Below are 26,976 nucleotides of genomic sequence, written 5' to 3' on the forward strand. Positions count from 1 at the left end.
CCCTCAACATACGATGGATTCGACAAACGATGGGTTGTTTGGAACGAATTACCATTGTATGTTGAGGGACCACTGTACCTGTGAGAAGGGGATTATATACATGTGAGGGGAGATTATATACATGTGAGGGGGGGATTATATACATAACTTCACTGAGAGGGGTTTCTCCGTCCTAAAGCGAGCTGGCCAGGAAGGTAATTATCCAACATGCCACCTTCAGTGTTCAGACCACTGCTCTTCTGGTCCAGGGACCTACTGGAGGAGCAGTGGTCAGAGCACCGAAGCATGGCAGTACACAGACATACTGTATATATAGCTGGAGGCAGTATATCTGTGGGGACACAGAGGGACTTACAACTACAGTATATATTGGGGCACAGGGGGCCTACAACTATATATGGAGGCACAGGGGGCCTACAACTATATATAAGGGCACAGAGGGGCCTGCAACTATATACAGGGACACAGAGGGGCCTACAACTATTTACAGGGACACAGAGGGGCCTGCAACTATATAGGGGGGAAGAGAAGCCTACAACTATATATGGAGGCACAGGGGGCCTACAACTATATATAAGGGCACAGAGGGGTCTACAACTATACATGTGAGTGGGGGATTATATTCATGTGAGGGGGGGATTATATACATGTGAGGAGGGGTTATATACATGTGAGGAGGGGATTATATACATGTGAGGGGGGATTATATACAATTGAGGGGGGGATTATATACATGTGAGGGGAGATTATATACATGTGAGGGGGATTATATACATGTGAGGGGGGATTATATACATGTGAGGAGGGGATCAAATACATGTGAGGGGGGATTATATACATGAGGAGGGATTATATACATGGGAGGGGATTATATACATGGTAGGGGGGATTATACATGTGAGGGGGGATATTATACATGTGAGGGGGGATTATATACATGTGAAGGGGGCAGTGGTGTTGCGACCGGGGTGCGGGGAGTGGCCTGCACCGGCCTGCACCGGGTGACACCATCCTGATGGGGTGACACCAGGTACGCCCCCAGTCCTCACTTGCGCTGTGTCAGTAATAGCACCCCCCCGTCATCACTTGCGCTGTCTCACTTGTCTCCGTACTAGTAGCACCCCCCCCGTCATCACTTGCGCTTTCTCACTTGTCTCCGTACTAGTAGCGCACCCCCCCCCGTCACCTGCGCCCCCACGTCTTCTGTTGCGCCGACCCAACGTCACTCCGCAGGGGCCGCGCAGGAGGCGAGGAGAGAAGGAGCGCTGCGCTGGATGGGTAAGTGAGTGTGTTTGTCTCACTCCATCTCTGTTTGTGTGTCTCTGTCTGTGTGTGTGTGACTGTGTGTGACTCTCTGTGTGTGACTGTGTGTGGCAGTGACTCTCTGTGTGTGTGTGACTGTGTGTGACTCTGTGTGTGTGACTCTGTGTGTGTGACTCTGTGTGACTGTGTGTGTGTGTGTGACTGTGTGTGAGTGTGTGTGACTCTCTGTGTGTGTGTGACTCTGTGTGTGTGACTCTGTGTGTGACTGTGTGTGTGTGTGTGACTGTGCGTGTGACTCTGTCTGTGTGTGACTCTGTGTGTGACTGTCTGTGTGTGTGACTGTGTGTGTGTGTGACTCTCTGTGTGTGTGTCTCTGTCTGCTAGTGTGTCTCTGTGTGTGTGTGTGTCTGTCTGTCTGTCGCTATCTCTGTCTGTGTGCAGGGCCGGATTAACGTAGGGACGGATGGAGCGGCAGCTCCAGGCCCCTGCGTTAAAATAGGCCCGGCGGCCCGCACAAAGGGCCCGCACAGACCTACCGGCCTATAACTTGTATTGCCCGACACCCAGACATGCAGGCATTTAGCGCTTCAGGCGAGTAGCGCTAAATGGTGGAAGACTTCACTTACCCCCCCCTCCTCCGCGTCTCCGGTTGGCAGGCCTGAGTCTGATGAGGGACGTTGCGCATGTGACGTCCCTCCGCAGACCCGCGCAGGACGTCAGTGACGTCACTCGTCAGGCCACCGCCATAGAGGAGAAGCGCAGCGCAGGACAGGTAATGTGTCTATGTGTGTGTGTGTGTCTATGTGTGTGTATGTCTGTCAGAGGCGGCCACCGCCACAGGCCTCGCTCTGGCCCCCACCCTTTCACTGATGGTGATCGTCCAGGAGTAAGGAGGAAGAAGAACTGGGGGAGTAGATGGCCTCTGTGTTAGGTAACTAGGAGAGTGAATGGGGGCATGTAGTGGCACTGCCTACATTGTCAGTGCTTTTTGGCTGCCCAGCCTGGCACATAGATTGTAGGAATCACAGCAGTACTTATCTTATTATGCTGCACATGCTCTACAAGCGCCGTCCTCAGAGCTCAGCAGCCTGCTAGCATGAAACATGAGAGCAAAGTAGGAGGAGAACTGTCTGTGCCCCTCCTCCACATGACGTAATCCTGAGGTCAGAGGTCTTGACTCCTGACCCCCAGCACTGGATGCCATATATGAGGATCTTGTCAGCATCTCAGAAAGTTATGGTATGTGCACTTATAGTTAGGGTATGTGCATTTATAGTTAGGGTGTGTGCATTTATAGTTAGGGTATGTGCATTTATAGTTAGGGTATGTGCATTTATAGTTAGGGTATGTGCACTTATAGTTAGGGTATGTGCACTTATAGTTAGGGTATGTGCATTTATAGTTAGGTTATGTGCACTTATAGTTATGGTATGTGCACTTATAGTTAGGGTATGTGCATTTATAGTAAGGGTATGTACACTTATAGTTATGGTATGTGCATTTATAGTTAGGGTATGTGCACTTATAGTTAGGGTATGTACACTTGTATACAGTGGCGATGCGACCCGGGTGCGGGGGGTGCGGCGCGCACCGGGTGACACCAACCCAATGGGGTGACAGCAAGACGCTCCGCAGCACCCACACCCCCTCCCCAGCTACACTGACACCCTCCTACTGTGCCCGACCGGCCTCCCATCTGTCAGCACCCCCCCCCCCCCGCCTGCGCTGTGTGTGCGGTGCGCCCGTCCGTTAGCAACCCCCCCCCTTTCAGTGCGCCCGTCCGTCATCACACCCCCCCTCTCACCTTCACCAGTATTGTGCCCGGCCTCCGCTCCCACGTCTGCTCCGGCCTGACGTCACACCGCATGGCCGCTCAGGGGGACGTCAGTTACGTCACTCGCATTGCGCCCGGTGAGAAGGATCGCTGCGCTGGATGGGTGAGTGTGTGTGTCTGTCTCTATCTATGTTTGTGTGTGTGACTCGCTGAGTGTGTGTGTGACTCTGTGTATTTGTGTGACTCTGTGTGTGACTGTGTGTTTGTGTGACTCTGTGTGTGTGTGTGAGACTCTGTGTGTGTGTGTGACTGTGTGACTCTGTGTGTCTGTCTGTGAGTGTGTGTCTCTCTGACTGTGTGTGTTTGTGTGTGTGTCTCTCTGTGTTGTATGTGTTTTTTTTTTTTGTGTGTGTGTGTGTGGGGAGACTTTGACGCATTGTGGGGAACCTGCAAGGGAACCTGCGGCCTAATGTGGGGAGTCTATGCTACCTAATGTGGGGAGTCTATGCTACCTAATGTGCGGAGTCTATGCTACCTAATGTGCGGAGTCTATGCTACCTAATGTGCGGAGTCTATGCTACCTAATGTGGGGAGTCTATGCTACCTAATGTGGGGAATCTGTGCTACCGAATGTGGGGAAACTGCTACCTAATGTGGGGAATCTGTGCTACCTAATGTGGGGAAATTGCTACCTAATGTGGGGTAACTGGTACCTACCTAATGTGGGGAAACTGGTACCAAATGTGGGGAATCTATGCTGCCTAATGTGGGGAAACTGCTACCTACCTAATGTGGGGGAACTGCTGCCTACCTAATGCTCCCCCCCTGGCAGTAGCACCCTCATCATCCACCAGCAACACCCCCCCCCCTTCCCAGCAGATCCTGATGGTGGATGATGGCGGTGCTCCTGCCAGAAGGATGATCCTGCCGATGGATGATGGGGGTGATACTGCCAGGGGGGATGGCCAGTAGCACCCTCATCATCCTTCAGCAACACCCCCCCCCCCAGTAGTAGCACCCCGATCATCCACTAGCAACACCACCAATACCCCCCTCCCGTGGTAATAGCATCAGCTAACGGATGTTGAGGGGTGTTACTGTGGTTGTGGTATTATATTCAGAGGGTGCACTGTATGGCAACGTTATATTCAGAGGGCGCAGTTTGTGGTAGTATTATATTCAGAGGGCACAGTGCGTGGTAGTATTATATTCAGAGGGCGCAGTTTGTGGTAGTATTATTAGAGATGAGCGAACTTACAGTAAATTCGATTCGTCACAAACTTCTCGGCTCAGCAGTTGATGACTTATCCTGCGTAAATTAGTTCAGCCTTCAGGTGCTCTGGGGGGTTGGAAAAGGTGGATACATTCATAGGAAAGATTCTCCTAGGACAATATCCACCTTTTCCAGCCCACGGGAGCACCTGAAAGCTGAACTAATTTATGCCGGAAAAGCCATCAACTGCCGAGCCGAGAAGTTTGTGACGAGTTGAATTTACTGTAGTTTGCTCATCTCTAAGTATTATATTCAGAGGGCGCAGTGGGTGGTAGTAATATATTCAGAGTGTACAGTATGTGTTGGTATTATATTCAGAGGGTACAGTATGTGATAGTATTATATTCAGGGGTACAGTATGCGGCAGATTTATATTCAGAGGGTACAGTATGTGATGGTATTATATTCAGAATGTACAGTGTGTGGTAGTATTATATTCAGTGGGTATGGTGTATGGAAGGTTTATAATCAAAGAGTATAGTGTATAGTAGTATTATATTTGGAGGATACAGTGTCTGGCAGGTTTATAATAATAATTGTTTTCATATAGAGGATGAGAATGCGCTGACATAGTGAGGAGTCATCTGGGCGTCACATTCTACAGACAGAAGTTTTAGCTGGACCAGGCAGTATGTACCATCTGAATTAGATAAGGGAAGACTATAGAGAAGACATCACCTGTAGTCACTGATATCATTGTACATTCTCCTCACTATAGAGAAGACGTCACCTGTAGTCACTGATATCATTGTACATTCTCCTCATTATGTCCTATCAGAGCTGTAGTCGCTTGTCAGTTCTACAGTTAGGTCAGTGAAACTACAACTCCCAGCATAACCTCACCACTGCTCAAAGGGGTACTCTACTGGAAAACATTTTTTTTGCAGATTTGTAAATTACTTCTATTTAAAAATCTTAATCCTTCCAGTACTTATTAGCTGCTGTATAAGCGATTCACAGGAAGTTATTTTCTTTTTTAATTTTTCTGTCTGACCACAGTGCTCTGTGCTGACACCTCTGTCCTTGTCAGGAACTGTCCATAGTAGGAGCAAATCCCCATAGCAAACCTCTCCTGCTCTGGACAGTTCCTGACATGGACAGAGGTGTCAGCAAATAGCACTGTGGTCAGATTGGAAAGAACTACACAACTTCCTGTGGAGCATACACCAGCTTATAAGTACTGTAAGTATTAAGATTTAAAATAGAATTCATTTAAAAATCTGTTTTCACTTTCTGGCACCAGTTGATATAAAAGTAAATGTTTTCCAGTGGAGTACCCCTTTAAGTAATTCTGGGAGCTGTATATTTCAATGGTGAAAACTTCTTTAACACTTTCCCATTCTGTGGCAACTGGTATATCTGATTATTATACTGGAATTTCTCACAATGCGCTACAACAGTGGTGTCTGTCACAACAGGCTAAAAACTTACTGGGGGGAGGGGGGAGGTATGGGGGTGACACCATTTTCTACCGCACTGGGTGACACCAACCCTAGCAACGCCACTGCTTGTGTATAGGTGTGTGTATCTATCCCCGGAGCGCTCGCCTCATCCTCGTTGCTGCAGCGCCCCGGTCAGATCCACTGACCGGGTGCGCTGCGGTACCGCCTCCAGCCGGGATGCGATTCGCGATGCGGGTGGCGCCCGCTCGCGATGCGCACCCCGGCTCCCGTACCTGACTCTCTCTCCGTCGGTCCTGTCCCGGCGCGCGCGGCCCCGCTCCCTAGGGCGCGCGCGCGCCGGGTCTCTGCGATTTAAAGGGCCACTGCGCCGCTGATTGGCGCAGTGGTTCTAATTAGTGTGTTCACCTGTGCACTCCTTATATATACCTCACTTCCCCTGCACTCCCTCGCCGGATCTTGTTGCCTTGTGCCAGTGAAAGCGTTTAGTGTGTCCAAAGCCTGTGTACCTGAACTTCTGCTATCCATCCTGACTACGAACCTTGCCGCCTGCCCCCGACCTTCTGCTACGTCTGACCTTGCCTCTGCCTAGTCCTTCTGTCCCATGCCTTCTCAGCAGTCAGCGAGGTTGAGCCGTTGCTAGTGGATACGACCTGGTTGCTACTGCCGCAGCAAGACCATCCCGCTTTGCGGCGGGCTCTGGTGAAAACCAGTAGCCTCTTAGAACCGGTCCACTAGCACGGTCCACGCCAATCCCTCGCTGACACAGCGGATCCACAACCCGTAAGCCGAATCGTGACAGTAGATCCGGCCATGGATTCCGCTGAGGTGCCGCTGTCAAGTCTTGCCGACATTTCCACGATGATCACCCAACGAAATCACCAGCTGGCATACTTGACCACCGTGACACAGCAACTGAAGTCACAGATACAGCAGCTGCTGTCACAGACACAGCAGCTGCAACTGGAACAACCATCTCCTCCGCCGGCTCCTGCCACTGCTCCCCAGCGTCCGTCCGCTCCTAACCCCTGCTTGTCCCTGCCGGACAAATTTGATGGGGACTCTAGACTCTGCCGTGGTCTCCTTTCTGGAAAGGTCTTGTCTTGGGCCACACCGCTCTGGGACCGCAATGATCCTGCCACAGCCACAGTCCAGTCCTTCTTCGCTGAGGTCCGTGGTGTCTTCGAGGAGCCTGCCCGAGCTTCTTCTGCCGAGACTGCCCTGCTGAACCTGGCCCAGGGTGTTTCTTCCGTTGGCGAGTACGCCATTCAGTTCCGTGCTCTTGCTTCCGAGTTGTCCTGGAATAGTGAGGTCCTCTGCGCGACCTTTAAAAAAGGCCTATCCAGCAACATTAAAGATGTTCTGGCCGCACGAGAAACTCCTGCTAACCTACATGAACTCATTCATCTTGCCACTCGCATTGACATGCGTTCTTCCGGATGGCGTCTGGAGCTCCGCCTGGATATGGACTTTGTTCGCACGAGGCGTTTTTTCCCCCCGACTCCTCTCTCCTCTGGTCCTCTGCAATCCGTTCCTGTGCCTCCCGCCGTGGAGGCTATGCAAGTTGACCGGTCTCGCTTGACACCTCAAGAGAGGACACGACGCCGCATGGAGAATCTTTGCCTGTACTATGCCGGTACCGAACACTTCCTGAAGGATTGTCCTATCCGTCCTCCCCGCCTGGAAAGACGTACGCTGACTCCGCACAAAGGTGACACAGTTCTTGATGTCAACTCTGCTTCTCCACGTCTTACTGTGCCTGTGCGGATATCTTCCTCTACCTTCTCCTTCTCTACTATGGCCTTCTTGGATTCCGGATCTGCAGGAAAAATTTTTTTGGCCTCTCTTATCAACAGGTTCAACGTCCCTGTGACCAGTCTCGCCAGACCCCTCTACATCAATTGTGTTAACAATGAAAGATTGGACTGTGCCGTGCGTTACCGCACGGAACCCCTCCTAATGTGCATCGGACCTCATCACGAAAAAATTTAGTTTTTGGTCCTCAGGTTCTTTGGCCCCAAGAAGAGGGGGAGACCCAAGGGGGGGGGTACTGTTACGCCGAGCGCTCCGGGTCCCCGTTCCTCCCCGGAGCGCTCGCCTCATCCTCGTTGCTGCAGCGCCCCGGTCAGATCCACTGCCTAGGGCGCGCGCGCGCCGGGTCTCTGCGATTTAAAGGGCCACTGCGCCGCTGATTGGCGCAGTGGTTCTAATTAGTGTGTTCACCTGTGCACTCCTTATATATACCTCACTTCCCCTGCACTCCCTCGCCGGATCTTGTTGCCTTGTGCCAGTGAAAGCGTTTAGTGTGTCCAAAGCCTGTGTACCTGAACTTCTGCTATCCATCCTGACTACGAACCTTGCCGCCTGCCCCCGACCTTCTGCTACGTCTGACCTTGCCTCTGCCTAGTCCTTCTGTCCCACGCCTTCTCAGCAGTCAGCGAGGTTGAGCCGTTGCTAGTGGATACGACCTGGTTGCTACTGCCGCAGCAAGACCATCCCGCTTTGCGGCGGGCTCTGGTGAAAACCAGTAGCCTCTTAGAACCGGTCCACTAGCACGGTCCACGCCAATCCCTCGCTGACACAGCGGATCCACAACCCGTAAGCCGAATCGTGACAATTATCCCTGTACTGTGACATCACTGTGTATTATCCCTGTACTGTGACATAACTGTGTATTATCCCTGTACTGTGACATCACTGTGTATATTATCCCTGTACTGTGACATCACTTTGTGTATTATCACTGTACCCTGACGGCACTGTGTGCACATTAACCCTCTAGTGTGACATCACTGTTCATATGCATATTAACCCTGTACTGTGATGTCACTTTGAATAATAACCCTGTTCTTTGAGTGAGTACAGGGTTGATATGCACAATGATGTCACAGTACAGGGATAATACACAGTGATGTCACAGTACAGGGATAATACACACAATGATGTCACAGTACAGGGATAATACACAGTGATGTCACAGTATAGGGATAATATACACAGTGATGTCACAGTACAGGGATAATATACACAGGGATGTCACAGTACAGGGATAATACACACAGTGATGTCACAGTACAGGATGATACACAGTGATGTCACAGTACGGGGATAATACACACAGTGATGTCAGAGTACAGGGATGATACACAGTGATGTCACAGTACAGGGATGATACACAGTGATGTCACAGTACAGGGATAATACACAGTGATGTCACAGTACAGGGATAATACACACAGTGATGTCACAGTACAGGGATGATACACAGTGATGTCACAGTACAGGGATGATACACAGTGATGTCACAGTACAGAGATAATACACACAGTGATGTCACAGTACAGGGATAATACACACAGTGATGTCACAGTACATGGATAATACACACAGGGATGTCACAGAACAGGAAAAATACACAGTAATGTCATATTACAAGGGTAATGTGCACAGTGATATCATAGTACAGGGGTAATGTGCACAGTGATATCATAGTACAGGGGTAATGTGCACAGTGACATCACAGTGCTAAGGATACTATACCAATTGTGTTTTGTATATAATTCATTTTATTATCGTGTGCATATCTTGTGTTCGTGGGGGCCTCAAGCTCAAGTTTCGCCTAAGGCCTCACAAAGTCTAGAGCCGCCTCATGTGTGTGTGTGTGTCTGTCTGTGTGTGGCTATCTGTGTGTGTGTATATATGTTGGGACTACGACAATGCTACCTAATGTGGGGAGCCTGCTGCTGCCTAATGTGGGGAGCCTGCTGCTGCCTAATGTGGGGAGCCTGCTGCTGCCTAATGTGGGGAGCCTGCTGCTGTCTAATGTGGGGAGCCTGCTGCTGCCTAATGTGGGGAGCCTGCTGCTGCCTAATGTGGGGAGCCTGCTGCTGCCTAATGTGGGGAACCTGCTACTGCCTAATGTGGAGAGCCTGCTACTGCCTAATGTGGGGAGCCTGCTACTGCCTAATGTGGGGAGCCTGCTTCTACCTAATGTGGGGAAACTGCTACCTACCTAATGTGGGGAACATCATACCTATCCTGGTAATTTAATGTGCATAAAACGTGACAAAATTGCTTTGTATTGCGTTTTCATTTTATATACTTTGATAAAAAGGCCCATCACAATTTTCAGCACCAGGCCCATGATGCTCTTAATCCGGCCCTGTCTGTGTGTGACTCTCTGTCTATGTGTGACTCTGTGTGACTGCGTGTGGCTCTGTGTGTGTGTCTCTCTGTCTGTGAGTGTGTGTCTCTCTGTGTGTGTCTCCCTCTCTCTATCTGTGTGTGTCTCTGTGCTGTGTGTGTGTTTTTTTTTTCGTGTGTAGGGAGGGGGGGTTTGTTTGAACCAGCGATCTAATGTGGGGAGACTTTGACTTATTGTGGGGCACATGCAAGGGAACCTGTGGCCTAATGGGGGGAAACTACTACCAAATGTGGGGAATCTATGCTACCTAATGTTGGAAAACTGCTACCTAATGTGCGAAAGCTGCTACATAATGTGGGAAAACTGCTACCTAATGTGGGGAATCTGTGCTACCTAATGTGGGGAATCTGTGCTACCTAATGTGGGGAAACTGCTACCTAATGTGTGGAATCTGTGCTACCTAATGTGTGGAATCTGTGCTACCTAATGTGGGGAAATTACTACCTAATGTGGGGTAACTGGTACCAAATGTGGGGAATCTATGCTACCTAATGTGGGGAAACTGATACCTACCTAATGTGGGGGAACTGCTACCTACCTTAAGTGGGGTAACTGCTGCCTACCTAATGGTCCCCCCCTGGCAGTAGCACCCTCATCATCCACCAGCAAACCCCCCCAGCAGCAGCACCACCATCAGCAGATCCTGATGGTGGATGATGGGGGTGCTCCTGCCAGGAGGATGATCCTGCCGATGGATGATGGGGTGATACTGCCAGGGGGAATGGCCAGTAGCACCCTCATCATCCTCCAGCAACACCCCCCCTGTACTAGCACCCCCATCATCCACTAGCAACACCAGTAGATTTATATTCAGAGGGTACAGTGTGTGGCGGTATTATATTCAGGGGTACAGTATGTAGCAGATTTATATTCAGAGTGTACAGTATGTGTTGGTATTATATTCAGAATGTACAGATGTGTGGTAGTATTATATTCAGTAGGTATGGTGTATGGAAGGTTTATAATCAAAGAGTATAGTGTATAGTAGTATTATATTTAGAGGCTACAGTGATTGGCAGTATTATAATAATAATTGTTTTCATATAGAGGATCAGAATCCGCTCACATAGTGAGGAGACGTCTGGGCGTCACATTCTGCAGAAAGACGTTTTAGCTGGAACAAGTCCTGGCGGTATGTACCATCTGAATTAGATAAGGGAAGACTATAGAGAAGACGTCACCTGTAGTCACTGATATTATTGTGTATTCTCCTCACTATAGAGAAGACGTCACCTGTAATCACTGATATAATTGTGTATTCTCCTCACTATAGAGAAGACGTCACCTGTAGTCACTGATATTATTGTACATTCTCTTCTCTATGTCCTATCAGAGCTGGAGTCACTTGTCAGTTCTACAGTTATGATGAGTGAAACTACAACTCCCAGCATAACCTTACCACTGCATAAAGGGGTACTCTACTGGAAAACATTTTTTTTAATCAACTGGTGCAACAAAGTTAAACAGATTTATAAATTACTTCTACTTAAAAATCTTAATCCTTCCAGTACTTATTAGCTGCTGTATAAGTGATTCACAGGAAGTTCTTTTCTTTTTAAATTTATTTTCTGTCTGACCACAGTGCTCTGTGCTGATACCTCTGTCCATGTCAAGAACTGTCCATAGTAGGAGCAAATCCCCATTGCAAACCTATCCTGCTCTTAACAGTTCCTAACATGGACAGACAGAGCACTGTGGACAGACTAGAAAGAACTACACAACTTCCTGTGGAGAATACAACAGCTTATAAGTACTGTAAGGATTAAAATTTTACATAGAAGTAATTTAAAAATCTGTTTAACTTTCTGGCACCAGTTGATATAAAAGTAAATGTTTTCCAGTGGAGTACCCCTTTAAGTAATTCTGGGAGCTGTATATTTAAATGGTGAAAACTTCTTTAACACTTTCCTATTCTGTGGCAACTGGTATATCTGATTATTATACTGGAATTTCTCACAATGCGCAACAACAGTGGTGTCTGTCACAACAGGCTAAAAACTTACTGGGGGTGGGGGGGGGAGGAAGGTATGGGGTAACACCATTTTCTACCGCACCGGGTGATGCCAACAGAGGGGCTTACAACTATATATGGGGGCACAGGGGGCCTACAACTATATAGGGAGGCACAGGTGGCCTACAACTATATATAAGGGCACAGAGGGGGATGCACTATATACAGGGACACAGAGGGGCCTGCAACTATATATGGGGACAAGGAGGGGCCTGCAACTATATACAGGGACACAGAGGGGCCTGCAACTATATAGTGTTGAGCAGCATAGGCCATATTCGAATTCGCGAATATTCGCGAATATATGAACGAATATTCGTCATATATTCGCGAATATTCGCATATTCGTTATATTCTCGTTTTATGTTCGCATATGCGAACATTTCGCGTATGCGAAAATTAACATATGTGAATATTAGCATATGCAAAATTAGCATACGCGAAACTTCGCATATGCGAAAATGTGCATATGCTAATTTTCACATATGCGAATTTACGCACGCCAGTCTCACACAGTAGTATTACAGCCTTTTTTACACCACACAAGCTGGAAGCAGAGAGGGAGGATCACTGTGATGTGTACTGTGAAAAAAAAAAAAAAAAAAGAATATTCGTAATTACGAATATATAGCGATATATTCGCGAAATTCGCGAATTCGTGAATATGCGATATTCGCGAATAATATTCAAATTGCGAATATTCGTGAGCAACACTACAACTATATACAGGGACACTATAGTGCAAAACAGTTCTGTCCCGTAACCACTTCTGCCTCCGCTCTTTGCTATACCTGCACCATTGCTGTTAATGCCTAATGGACTACAGTAAAGAAAAACCTTTTCACTGAATGGTGAGTGCGAATGCCTTTATTTCTCTTTTATACAAATTGAACAGGGCACTCACCCATAAAAGTCCAGGAATACACTCCCCACTATATATAACATACTGACTCTTACCTGTTGCCCGAAGATTTGTATTATTATATACTGAATGAAGAAACTACACGCAAGACGTTATGGCTCTGTCCTGTCTATTTCTTTCTTTGAATGGCCTTATCTATGTATATGTTTTCAATCCAGTAATGTAAAGAAAAACAAATGTAAAAAAAGGAAGTCCACTACCAAAACCCAGTGGCCCTGACTTACTAAAGTCCAACAGACTTTTTTTCTCGGTTTACCCGCCAACATTTTTGTCACACCATCCATGCGACTAATTCTGCGCACAAATTTTCCCTGGGTCCCTGTCTGGCAGCGGGGCTGGTAATCACATCGCAGGATGAGCCTGCATGCGAATCCCAGCCCGTCACTCACCTTGCTCCGCTACCTCTGTGTCTCAGCTCCGAAACGCGCGTCCCCATCTCCTAGGGCGTGCGCCTGCCGGAGCTCTGAAATTTAAAGAGCCAGTAATTAGTGTTTGCATCTGACACCACATTATAAGTCCCAGCACCTCCCACACTTCCCTGCCGGTCCTTCAGTGCCCCTAGCCTCCGTTTTGCCTGTTGCCTTACCCGTGTATCCAGACCTTCCCACTACGTTATTTGACTCCGCACCTTTGCCGCCTGCCTTGACCTTTTGCTACGTTTGAGATAGCCTCTGCCTTCTCCTCTGGTACCTCGCCTTGCCCAGCTACCTGTGTGGTCGAGCCTTGTAGGGGGCAGCGACCTGGGTGTTGCCTGCCGCAGCAAGTCCATCCTGCCTTGCGGCGGCCTCTGGTGAAGACCAGCGGCACCTTAGACTCTGCTCCCCGATAGGGTCCGTGTCATCAGCCACACAAGGATAGAGGATCCAGCTTTGTTACAGCAAGATCTGGCCATGGATCCCGCTGGGGTTCCTCTGCCAGATAACCCGGATCTCGCTTTTATCGTGGCGCTCCAGTCACAGCAGTTGGCCCAGCAGGCACAGCAGTTGAGCCACTTATCCGCCATGATGCAGCAGTTGCTAACTGCTCAGCAGCAACCATCACAACCACAGCCTCCTCCTTCTCCAGTGCTGCCTCCCGCTCCTATAGTCTCCTCCATAATGAAACTCCGCTTGTCTCTTTCAGAGAAATATGAGGGGGATGCCAAGTCCTGTCGGGGTTTTGTGACTCAGTGCTCCATACACATCGAACTCGTGGTGGAACAGTTCCCTACAGAACGAGCAAAGGTGGCCTTCGTCATCACTTTCCTAACTGGAAGGGCTTTGGCCTGGACAACTCCACTTTGAGATCGCAGTGATGCTCTTATAACCAATCTCCAAGCTTTCCTGACGGAATTTCGGGGTGTCTTTGAAGAACCTGGCCGACCTGGCTGACTCGCAGGGCAACTCCTCTGTGGGCGACTATGCCATTCAGTTTCGTACCCTGACATCAGAATTATCATGGAACAATGAAGCTCTTTGCGCCACCTTCAAGAAAGGACTATTCAGTCATATCTAGGATGCCCTTGCTGCCCGGGAATTGCCTTCTACCTTAAATTATATTATACAGTTGACATCCCATATAGATATTCGTTTCTCTGAGCGACGTGAGGAATTTTGCCAAGAAAAGTAGTCTGTACGACCTCGGCGCAGCAACCACTGCAACCTTCTACGTTGCCTCCCGCAGTGGAGGCTATGCAAGAGGATCAGTCGCGCCTGACCCTGCAGGAAAGTATTTGCCGATGAACTGAGAATCTGTGCCTCTACTGCTCCAGTGCAGATCATTTCCTAAAAGATTGTTCTCTAGGTCCACAGTCACAGGGAAATGCTCGCACCTAGTGAAACGCTCGCATCTCTATGGTTGATGGAGAAAGACTGTACTGTACTGTACTGCACTGAACTGTTGTCAATGCAGGTCGGAGCCTCGCATAAGGAAAACTTGTCTTTCTATGTACTCCCTCATTGTACTTCTCCTCTCCTGCTAAGCCTTCCATGGTTGCAACTCCATGCCCCACAGCTGGATTGGAAAACGGGAGAAGTTTTTCGTTGGGGGCCACATTGCAAAAATCACTGTATTCAAAAATGCTATATTAAGTTGAAACCATCTTCTTGTCCTCTGCCCGATTTGCCTTCGTTCCTACAGGACTCTGCTGATGTCTTTAGTGAAAAACAAGCTTAAGTCTTACCACCTCATCTACCCTTTATCGGTCCCAGAAACTCAGGCTATGTCTAATTACATCCAGGAGAATCTTTAGAAGGGGTTTATCAGGAAGTCCTCTTCCCCTGCCGGAGCCGGGTTATTCTTCGTAGAAAAGAATGACGGGTCTCTGCGACCTTGCATCGACTACCGAGGCTTGAATAAAATTACGATAAAGAACCCCTACCCACTTCCTTTAATCTCTGAATTATTTGATCGTCTGCGGGGTGCCAGGATCTTCTCTAAATTAGATCTTCGTGGAGCCTATTATTTTGATTCGTAGACGAGAAGGGGACGAGTGGAAGACTGCGTTTAATACTCGTGATGGACATTTTGAGTATCTGGTGATGCCATTTGGACTCTGTAATGCTTGTCAATTACATTTTTCCTGACCTCCTATACTCCTGTGTTGTTGTCTATTTGGATGACATTCTCGTCTACTCGCCCAATCTCTATATTCCGAGACAATCATCTCTATGCAAAACTTGAAAAGTGTGCTTTTGAAAAGACCAGCCTTCCGTTTCTAGGGTATATTGTTACCAGTCAAGGTCTACAAATGGATCCTAACAAGTTGTTCGCTGTACTGGATTGGCCTCGACCTTCTGGCTTTAAAGCGATTCAGCACTTCCTTGGCTTTGCCAATTATTATCGGCAATTTATTCCACACTATTCCACCTTGGTTGTCACCATCGTCTCTCTAAACCGAAGGACTGGACTCCTGAGGCCGAAGAAGCATTCAAACAGTTAAAATCCGCCTTCGCTTCTGCTCCTGTGTTGTCAAGACCATATCCAGGCATGCCATTTATTTTGGAAGTGGATGCTTCTTCAGTTGGTGCAGGTGCAGTTTTGACACAAAAATCATTCAAAGGAAAAACTGTAAACTGCGGTTTCTTCTCTAAGACTTTCTCTCCTGCGGATAGAAATTATACAATTGGAAATCGTGAGCTCTTGGCTATTAAGTCGGCCTTGGAAGAATTGCGTCATCTCTTGGAGGGCTCTGTGCATCCACTTACCAATTACCTTACCATCTAGATCCTCTGAAGTAAAAGACCAAGAATCTTTCCCTCAACATATTGTACCTCCTAATCATCTCATTTCCGCAGCACCAGCAAGTCTTCAGCACCTGCCTCCTGGGAAGACCTACCTTACTCCGAATCTTGAAATGGGGTAATTCCTCTCTGTTGGCCGGTCATGCCGGTATACATAAGTCCTTGCAACTCATCTTCCGACAGTATTGGTGGCCAACTCTAAAACAAGATGTCATTGACTTTGTTCGTTCCTGTTCAGTCTGTGCCTGGGACAAGACTCCTCGTGCCAAGCCTGCTGGTCTACTACATCCTTTGCCAGTTCCTGAGCTGCCCTGGACCGACATAGCAATGGACTTTATTACTAACCTTCCTTGTTCTGGCGGCAATACGGTCATCTGGGTTGTTGTGTACTGATTTTCTAAAATGGCTTATTTTGTGCCCTTGCCAGGTTTACCATCTGTACAGCAGCTAGCCAAGCTATTCCTGGGTCTTATCTTCTGTCTCCATGGATTGCCTACTCATATTGTCTCCGATCAGGGAGTCCAGGTCGTCTCTAAGTTCTGGAGGGCCCTCTGCTCTTGTCTCCAAGTGAAATTGGACTTCTCGGCTTACCACCCTCAATCCAATGGTCAGGTCGAAATGGTGAATCAGGTCCTGGGGGACTATGTCCACCATTTTGTCTCTGCTCGCCAAGACGACTGGGCCGATTTACTACCCTGGGCCGAATTTTCTTACAACAATAGGGATTCTGAATCCACTGGGACTTCACCCTTCTTTGTGGTCTATGGGCTTCATTATCATTGTCACGATTCGGCTGGCTGGAGGTGGATCCTCTGTGCCAGAGAGGGATTGGCGTGGACCGTAATGGTGGACTGGTTCTAAGTTGCTACTGGTATTCACCAGAGCCCGCCGCAAAGCGGGATGGTCTTGCAGCGGCGGTAGCAACCAGGTCGTATCCACCAGCAACGGCTCAACCTCTCTGACTGCTGAAGATAAGCGCGGTACAAGGGAGTAGACAAGAGCAAGGTCGGACGTAGCAGAAGGTCAGGGCAGGCAGCAAGGATCGTAGTCAGGGGCAACGGCAGGAGGTCTGGAACACAGGCTAGGAACACACAAGGGAACGCTTTCACTGGCACAATGGCAACAAGATCCGGCGAGGGAGTGCAGGGGAAGTGAGGTATAAGTAGGGAGTGCACAGGTGAAAACACTAATTAGGCCTGCTGCGCCAATCAGTGGCGCAGTGGCCCTTTAAATAGCAGAGACCCGGCGCGCGCGCCCTAAGGAGCGGGGCCGCGCGCGCCGGGACAAGACAGACGGGGAATGGGTCAGGTACGGGAGCCGGGATGCGCATCGCGAGCGGGCGCCTCCTGCGTCGCGAATCGCATCCCGGCTGAGAGTAATATTGCAGCATACCCGGTCAGCAGGTCTGACCGGGGCGCTGCGAATGAGAGGATGCTGCGAGCGCTCCGGGGAGGAGCGGGGACCCGGAGCGCTCGGCGTAACAATCGTCATCCTCTTCCCTTGTCTTCCTCTTCCTCGGGAGTACCTATGGCCGACGAACTGGTGCAGAATTTCGCCTCCATCTGGCAGAAGACTCGTCACTCCCTTCTTCATGCCACGACCCGTATGAAGTTGCAAGCGGACAGGAAAAGACTCCCTCCTCCTGAGTTCTCTCCTGGGGACAAAATATAGTTATCCTCCAAATACATCCGCTTTAAGGTACCCTCTTATAAACTTCATCCACGCTTTTTGGGTCCCTATAAAGTCAAGAAACGACTTAATCCCCTGGCTTATTACCTCCCTCTGCCCTCCTCTCTCTGGATCCCAAATTCCTTCCATGTCTCCCTCTTGACGCCTGTCATCTACAACCGCTTTTTTCAAAAGGACATCTCACCTTCCTCCATCTCTGGTACCTGTGATGTTTTTGCTGTTAAGGAAATTCTTGAGTCCAAGCTGGTCAGATGAAAATGCTTCTTTCTTGTGGATTGGGAAGGATTCGGTCCAGACGAGAGGTCTTAGGAACCACAGGACAATATCTTGGACCAGGATCTTCTCAAAAAATTTCTGAACCATAAGAGAAGGGGGAGACCAAGGGGGGGTACGGTTACAATCTGCACTCCGGCCGTGAGCGCAATGTCCCTGGGTCCCCGTCTGCCGGCGAGGCTGGGATGCGCATCGCTTGACGCGCCCGCATGCGAATCCCAGCCCGTCACTCACCTCGCTCAGCTGCCTCTATGTCTCGGCTCTGGAGTGCGTCCCTGCCTCCTAGGACGCATGCGCCTGAGCTCTGAAGTGTAACCACTTAGGGACCCAGGGCATACAGGTACGCCTTCGCTCCCTGGTATTTAAGGACCCCGGGCCTGTACGAACCGGACCGGGGTGACTGCCCCCTCCATGTCAGCGATGGCCACAAATCGCCGAACAATTCAGACTGCCGATTTGCTGCGATTCCTGGTCAATCAGGTCTCTGGTGACCCGGAAAAAAAGGGTGCATGGGGCCGAGAGACAGCCCCATTCACCCTTACCCAGCAGGAGTGAGGTGGCACGGGTGCTACCTCATGATCACTTGATTGATCTGTCGGAATGACCGACCAATCCCTGTCCTGCTGGGTGGTGATCGGGGCCAATCGGGGTGGAGATCAGGGGTCTCTTACCTCTCGCTGGTCTGGCGAGGATCACCTCAGGAGCGGTGGCGACGGTCCCAGTGGCAGGAGCGGCGTCGGTCCCGGTGGCAGGATACAGCAGGAGATGAGGTTCAACACTGATAAATGTAAGGTAATGCACATGGGGAAGAAAAATCCAGGCTGGGATTATGTATTAAATGGGAGCACACTTGGGACGGCTGACATGGAAAAGCACTTGGGAGTTTTAGTTAACAGTAAATTTAGCTGTAGTGACCAGTGTTGGGCAGCTGCTGCCAAAGCAAATAAAATCATGGGGTGCATCAATAGGGGCATAGATGCCCACGACAAGGAAATAATTCTACCGCTGTACAAATCACTAGTCAGACCACACATAGAATACTGTGTACAGTACAGTAACCCCCCGACATGCGATGCTTTTATATGTCGGGGCCATCGCATTAACTGCTATCCGACAGCGCAAAATGCTTAAGCTGCTGTCGGATAGCAGTTTAAGCATCCCGGACAGGTCCACTTCACGATCCTCTGGCGTCTTCTGCATCTTCTCCGGGGTCCGGGCCTCGCTTTCCGGCGTCGTTATTACATCTCTGCACACGCCGTCCCGGCACAAAAACGTAATAACATCACCAGAAAGCGAGGCCCGGACACCGGAGAAGATGCGGAAGAAGCCGGAGGATCCCGAAGAAGACGCCGGAGCAGCGGGACAGCATCGGGAGCCCCTGGGACAGCATCGGGAGCGGTGAGGACGCGGTCCGGAGTGGCAGGGACAGGTGAGTATTAAATGCACTTTTTACATTGCACGAATCCCTCAACATACGATGGATTTGACAAACAATGGGTCGTTTGGAACGAATTACCATCGTATGTTGAGGGACCACTGTACTAGGCACCAGTGTACAAGAAAGATACAGTGGAGCTGGAGAGGGTTCAAAGACTGGCAACCAGGGTAATACGGGGAATGGGAGGACTACAGTACCCAAAAAGATTATCAGAATTAGGGTTATTTAGCTTAGAAAAAAGAAGGCTTAGGGGAGACCTAATAACTTTGTATAAATATATCAGGGGACAGTACAGAGATCTTTCCCATAATCTATTTATACCCAGGACTGTATCTATAACAAGGGGGCATCCTCTAGGTCGTGAAGAAAGAAGGTTTCTACACCAGCACAGACGTGGGTTCTTTACTGTAAGAGCAGTGAGACTGTGGAATTCTCTCCCAGAGGAAGTGGTCATGGTGAACTCTATAAAATAATTTAAAAGAGGTTGGATGCATTTTTGGAGAGTAAAAACATTGCTGGTTATGTATATTAGATTTATAGGGACAGAACGTTGATCCAGGGATTTATTCTGACTGCCATATTTGGTGTTGGAAAGGAATTTTTACCTCTAGTATGAGGGTTTTTTGCCTTCCTCTGGATTAACTCAGTAGGGACTCATTAGGGATATAGGTTGAACTTGATGGACTCTGGTCTTTTTTCAACCTTGTGAACTATGTTACTATGAGGCCTGTTCACCTCCTGCTGTTGCTTAGCAACAACTCTCAGCATGCACAGCCAAAGAGCATGCTGGGAGTTGTAGTTTTGCAACAGCTGGAGTTCCAACTACAAATCTCAGCATGCCATTTGGTAGTCTGTGCATGCCCTTTGGTAGTCTGTGCATGCTGGGGGTTGTAGTTATGCAACAGCTGGAGGCACACTTTTTCTATGAAAAAAGTGTGAAACCAGCTGTTGCATAACTACAACTCCCAGCATGCACAAACTTCCAAAGGGCATGCTGGGAGTTGTAGCAGTGTGCCTTTAGCTGTTGCAAAACTACAACTCTCAGCATGCCCTTTGACTGTCAATGCATGCTGAGTGTTGCAGTTTTGCAACAGCTGGAGACACATTGGTTGTGAAACAGAGTTTGTGTCCTAACTCAGTGTTTTGCAACCAGTGTGCCTACAGCTGTGTCAAAAATACAACTCCCAGCATGCACTGAGAGATTGTACATGCTGGGAGTTCTAGTTTTGCAACAGCTGGAGGCACATTGGTTGCGAAACACTGAGTTAGGTAACAAACTCTCAGTGTTGCCCAACCAGTGTGCCTCCAGCTGTTGCATAGCTACAACTCCCAGCAAGTATGGTCTGTCAGTACATGCTGGGAATTGTACTTTAGCAACAGTTGGAGGTTTGGCGGGTTTACAGCGAGTTTTCTACTGCAAGTTTGAGATGCGGCAATTTTTCCGCCACAGCTCAAACTCCCAGCGAGAAACTCACTGTAAACCCCTGCCGGTGTGAATGTACCCTAAAAACACTACACTACACTACACAAAATAAAAAGTAAAACACTGCATATACAAATTCCCTTCCACAGTCCCCTCATCCCCCCATAAAAAAAAAAAAGTCTTTTACGGCACTGTTTCCAAAACGGAGCCTCCTGCTGTTGAAAAACAACAACTCCCAGTAGTGCGGGACAGCCACTGACTGTCAAGGCATGCTGTGAGTTTTGCAACAGTTGGAGACACCCTGTATGGGAAACACTGCCGTAGGGTATTTTGGTGGCAGATGCAAATACCCAAAATAGGCCTTAAATGCGCATGGGGCTCTCTCGCTTTGGAGCCCTGTCGTATTTCAAGGAAATAGTTTAGGACCACATATGGGGTATTTCCGTGCTCGGGAGAAATAGCGTTACAAATTTTGGGGGGCTTTTTCTCTTTTTACCCCTTATGAAAAGGTAAAGTTGGGGTCTACACCAGCATGTTAGTGTAAAAAAATGTAATTTTTTACACTAACATGCTGGTGTTGCCCCATACTTTAAAAATTTTACAAGCGGTAAAAGGAAAAAAAGACCCCCAAAATTTGTAGCGCAATTTCTCCTGAGTAAAGAAATACCCCATATGTGAGTGTAAAGTGAACAGTGGGTGCACAACATGGCTCAGAAGTGAGAGCGCACCATATACATGTGAGGCCTAAATTGGTGATTTGCACAAGGGTGGCTAATTTTACAGCGGTTCTGACATAAACGCAAAACAATAAATACCCACATGTGACCCCATTTTGGAAACTACACCCGTCTCGGAATGTAACAAGGGGTATAGTGAGCTTGAACACCCCACAGGTGTTTGACGAATGTTCGTTAAAGTTGGATGTGAAAATGAAAAAAAAAATGTTTTTCACTAAAATGCTGGTGTTACCCTAAATTTTTCATTTTCACAAGGGAGTATAGGAAAACACTCCCCCAAAATGTGTAACCCCATTTCTTCTGAGTTAGAACATACCCCAAATGTGGATGTAAAGTGATCTGCTGGCGAACTACAATGCTTAGAAGAGAAGGAGGGCCATTGGGATTTTGGAGAAAGAAGGTGTCCGAAATTGAAGGCCAAGTGTGTTTACAAAGCCCCCGGTGGTGCCAAAACAGTGGACCCCCCCCACATGTGACCCCATTTTGGAAACTACACCCCTCACAGAATGTAATAAGGGGTGCAGTGAGCATTTATGCCCCACAGGTGTCTGACAGATTTTTGGAACAGTGGTCCGTGAAAACGAAAAATAAAATTTTTCATTTGCACAACCCACTGACCCAAAGATCTGTCAAATGCCAGTTGAGTGTAAATGCTCACTGCACCCCTTATTAAATTCTGTGAGGGGTGGAGTTTCCAAAATGGGGTCACCTGGGGGGTCCACTGTTCTGGCACTACGGGGGCTTTGTAAACGCACATGGCCAACGACTTCTATTCCAATCAAATTATCTCTCTTAAAGCTCAATGGCGCTCCTTCTCTTCTGAGCATTTTCTCCTATTACTCCTTGTAAAAATGTAAAATTTGGGGGGAAACTAGCATTTTAGTGAAAAAAATAAAATAATTTACACTTCCAACTTTAACGAAAAGTCATCAAACACCTGTGGGGTGTTACTGCTCACTGTACCCCTTGTTACGTTCCTTGAGGGGTGTAGTTTCCAAACTTGTAACCAATGTGGTTTTTTTTTTGTGCTGTCTGGCACCATAGGGGCTTCTTAAATGTGACATCCCCCCAAAAAAAACATTTCAGAAAAACTCACTCTCCAAAATCCCACTGTCGCTCCTTCCTTTCTGAGCCCTCTAGTTCACCCACAGAGCACTTGACATACACATATAAGGTATTTCCTTTCTTGAGAGAAATTGGGTTACAAATTTTAGGAAGATTTCTCTCCTTTTACCCCTTGTAAGAATTCAAAAACTGGGTCTTCTGTAAAAAATGAAGATTTTGAATTTCTTGCTATTCCTGTGAAACACCTTAAGGGTTAACAAACTTTTTGAATGTCATTTTGAATACTTTGAGGGGTGTAATTTTTATAATGGGGTCATTTATGGGGTATTTCTAATATGAAGGCCATTCAAATCCACTTCAAACCTGAACTGGTCCCTGAAAAATGTTGATTTTGAAAATTTTGTGGAAAATTACTGCTGAACTTTGAAGCCCTCTGATGTCTTCCAAAAGTAAAAACATGTCAACTTTATGATGTAAACATAAAATAGACATATTGCATATGTGAATCAATATATAATTTATTTGGATTTTCCTCATAAGCAGAGAGCTTAATTTTTTCATCAAATTTTGGAATTTTTCACCAAGAAATGATGCAAGTATCGATGAAATTTTACCACTAAAATAAAGTACCGTACATACTCGAGTATAAGCCGAGTTTTTCAGCACGATTTTTCGTGCTGAAAACACCCCCCTCGGCTTATACTCGAGTGAACTCCCCCACCCGCAGTGGTCTTCAACCTGCGGACCTCCAGAGGTTTCAAAACTACAACTCCCAGCAAGCCCGGCCAGCCATCGGCTGTCCGGGCTTGCTGGGAGTTGTAGTTTTGAAACCTCCGGAGGTCCGCAGGTTGAAGACCACTGCGGCCTTCGACATCATCCAGCCCCCTCTCACCCCCCTTTAGTTCTGACTACTCACCTCCGCTCGGCGCTGGTCCGGTGCTGCAGGACTGTCCGGTGAGGAGGTGGTCCGGTGGGATAGTGGTTCCGGGCTGCTATCTTCACCGGGGAGGCCTCTTCTAAGCGCTTCGGGCCTGGCCTCAGAATAGTCACGTTGCCTTGACAACGACGCAGAGGTGCGTTCATTGCCAACGTACTTCTGCGTCGTTGTCAAGGCAACGCCTCTATTCCGGGCCGGAAGCGCGGAGAAGAGGCGCCCCCGGTGAAGATAGCAGCCCGGACCACCTCCTCACCGGACAGCCCTGTAGGACTGGACCAGCGCCGAGCGGAGGTGAGTACTCAGAACTAAAGGGGGTGAGAGAGGGCTGGATGATGTCGAAGGCCGCAGTGGTCTTCAACCTGCGGACCTCCGGAGGTTTCAAAACTACAACTCCCAGCAAGCCCGGACAGCCGATGGCTGCCCGGGCTTGCTGGGAGTTGTAGTTTTGAAACCTCTGGAGGTCCGCAGGTTGAAGACCACTGAGGGCGAATGATGACAAGGGGATGATGAAGGGGGGATGTGTGGGATGATAAGGGGATGATGAAGGGGGCATGTGTGGGATGATAAGGGGATGATGAAGGGGGGATGTGTGGGATGATAAGGGGATGATGAAGGGGGATGTGTGGGATGATAAGGGGATGATGAAGGGGGGATGTGTGGGATGATAAGGGGATGATGAAGGGGGGATGTGTGGGATGATAAGGGGATGATGAAGGGGGATGTGTGGGATGATAAGGGGATGATGAAGGGGGGATGTGTGGGATGATAAGGGGATGATGAAGGGGGATGTGTGGGATGATAAGGGGATGATGAAGGGGGGATGTGTGGGATGATAAGGGGATGATGAAGGGGGATGTGTGGGATGATAAGGGGATGATGAAGGGGGGATGTGTGGGATGATAAGGGGATGATGAAGGGGGGATGTGTGGGATGATAAGGGGATGATGAAGGGGGGATGTGTGGGATGATGACAAGGGGATGATGAAGGGGGGATGTGTGGGATGATAAGGGGATGATGAAGGGGGATGTGTGGGATGATAAAGGGATGATGAAGGGGGGATGTGTGGGATGATAAGGGGATGATGAAGGGGGGATGTGTGGGATGATAAGGGGATGATGAAGGGGGGATGTGTGGGATGATGAAAAGGGGATGATGATGAGGATGTTAATGACGGGGGTCTGGATGATGACAGGGGGGGATGATGTATTTCCCACCCTAGGCTTATACTCGAGTCAATAACTTTTCCTGGGATTTTGGGTTGAAATTAGGGGTCTCGGCTTATACTCGGGTCGGCTTATACTCGAGTATATACGGTAGAATATATCACAAAAAAACTTGCTCGGAACCAGAATGAAAGGTAATAGCATCCCAGAGTTATTAATGCCTAACCCCTTAAGGACTTAAGGTTTTTCCGTTTTTTGCGTTTTCATTTTTTCCTCATCACCTTCTAAAAATCATAACGCTTTAAATTTTGCAAATAAAATTCCATATGATGACATATTTTTTGCACCACCAATTCTACTTTGCAGTGACATTAGTCATTTTACCAAAAAATCCACAGCGAAATGGGAAAAAAAATTCATTGTGAGACAAAATTGAAGAAAAAACACAATTTTGTAACTTATGGGGGCTTCCTTTTCTACGCAGTAAATTCTTCCCCGGGGAGCTGAGGGCACAGCCGCACACAGGGCACAGATAGCTATAGGTTTGATTTTGTAGTACTTCTGAAAAAAATCATAAATACATGCAGGAAAATTTATACGTTAAAAATTCTCATATTCTGAACACTATAACTTTTTTATTTTTCTGCGTACTGCCGGTATGAGGGCTCATTTTTTGCGCTGTGATCTGACATTTTTATCGGTAACATTTGTATTGATGGGACTTTTTGATTGATTTTTATACATTTTTTCATGATAGAAAAAGTGACCAAAAATACACTATTATGGACTTCGGAATTTTTTTGCGCGTACGCCATTGACCATGCGATTTTATTAACGATATATTTTTATAACTCGGACATTTCTTCACGCGGCGATACCACATATGTTTATTTCTATTTACACTATTTTTTTTTTATGGGAAAAGGGGGGTGATTCAAACTTTTATAAGGGAGGGGGTTAAATTACCTTTATTAACAATTTTTTTCACTTTTTTTTTGCACTGTTATAGCTCCCATAGGGGGCTATAACACTGCACACACTGATCCCTGCAAAGCCATAGCTTTTAGGCGGGCGATTTTTTTTTTAGGCGGTCGATTGCTCAAGACGGAATCTCAGGCTTGGAGCACTCAATCGCCGATCGGACGTGACGTAGACAGGTGAGGGGACCTCCGCTTGCGTGCTAACTTATCGGGACATCTAGATTTTATCGCGATGGTTCCGATCAGCACGACTGAGCTTCCAGCAAGCTTTTAATTTCAGTTGATCACCATGTCTAAAGGCTTAATAGCGATCGGCACAACGATCGGTGCCGCATGCTATTAGCCCAGGGTCCCAGCTGTCATTAGCCGTCGGGACTGACCCGGTATGATGGGGGGTCACGCCCTGCATCCTTAAGAGGTTAAAGTGACAGTGGTCAGATGTGCAAAAAATGCCCGGGTCCTTAAAGTAAAAATGGGCTGGGTTCTTAAGGGGTTAAAGGGTCAGTGCGCCCATAATTAGTGTTTGCACCTGACACCACATTATACGTCCCTGCACCTGCCACACTTCCCTGCCGGTTCTTCAGTGCCCCATGCCTGAGATTAAGCGTTCCATATTGCCTGTTGGCCTTACCCGTGGATCCAGACCTTCCCGGTACGTTATTTGACTCCGCACCTTTGCCACCTGCCTTGACCTTCTGCTACGTTTGACTATGCCTCTGCCTTATTCTCTGGTACCTCACCTTGCCCAGCTACCTGTGTGTTTGAGCCATGTCGGGGGTAGCGACCTGGGTGTCGCCTGCTGCAGCAAGTCCATCCTGCCTTGCGGCGGGCTCTGGTAAAGACCAGCAGCACCTTAGACTCTGCTCTCAGATACGGTCTGTGTCATCAGCCACACAGGTTAGAGGATCCACATCCAGCCTCGTTACACTACACTTTTGAAATCACTCGGAGTGCAAGAAAATGGGCGTGGTTGACCAAAAAATGGGCGTTTTCACAACAAAAAGCGGAAATTACTCAGAGTACTTCCAAAATCACTCCTGAAAAAGTGTGAGTTTGGTTCACAGAATAACAGACAGCCAAAAGGATGTGTAGGTGGGGAGTGCTTAAAAATTTTTTTTTCCATTGCTTTACAGTTCAACACAAGGATTTTTAGAATATGCAATGCATTTTAAACTTTAAAATATGCCTTTAACCTCTTAAGG

At 48.1% G+C, this 26,976-nt stretch overlaps 2 protein-coding genes across 4 annotated transcripts in view; one reads left to right on the forward strand and one right to left on the reverse strand.

The window, feature by feature from the left end:
- Nucleotides 1-3,827, reverse strand: part of LOC130276981 (sulfotransferase 1 family member D1-like) — a 96,273-nt gene extending 92,446 nt beyond the window's left edge. The window contains exons 1-2 of the mRNA XM_056527081.1: nt 3,619-3,827; nt 3,068-3,549 (exon numbers count right to left, since the gene is read on the reverse strand). The gene's annotated coding sequence lies outside the window, so the exon portion shown is untranslated. The remainder of the gene's footprint in view (nt 1-3,067; nt 3,550-3,618) is intronic.
- SLC25A45 (solute carrier family 25 member 45) overlaps nt 1-26,976 on the forward strand; it is a 197,744-nt gene that overhangs the window by 38,540 nt on the left and 132,228 nt on the right. For 2 of the 3 annotated variants that reach the window (XM_056527084.1, XM_056527083.1), the window contains exons 1-2: nt 4,871-4,939; nt 10,962-11,046. The gene's annotated coding sequence lies outside the window, so the exon portion shown is untranslated. Of the gene's footprint in view, nt 1-4,870; nt 4,940-10,961; nt 11,047-26,976 lie in introns of those variants that run through there. The other variant, XM_056527082.1, reaches the window with a different exon arrangement.

The sequence above is a fragment of the Hyla sarda genome, chromosome 6 (assembly GCF_029499605.1).
Source record: "Hyla sarda isolate aHylSar1 chromosome 6, aHylSar1.hap1, whole genome shotgun sequence".
NCBI lineage: Eukaryota > Metazoa > Chordata > Amphibia > Anura > Hylidae > Hyla > Hyla sarda.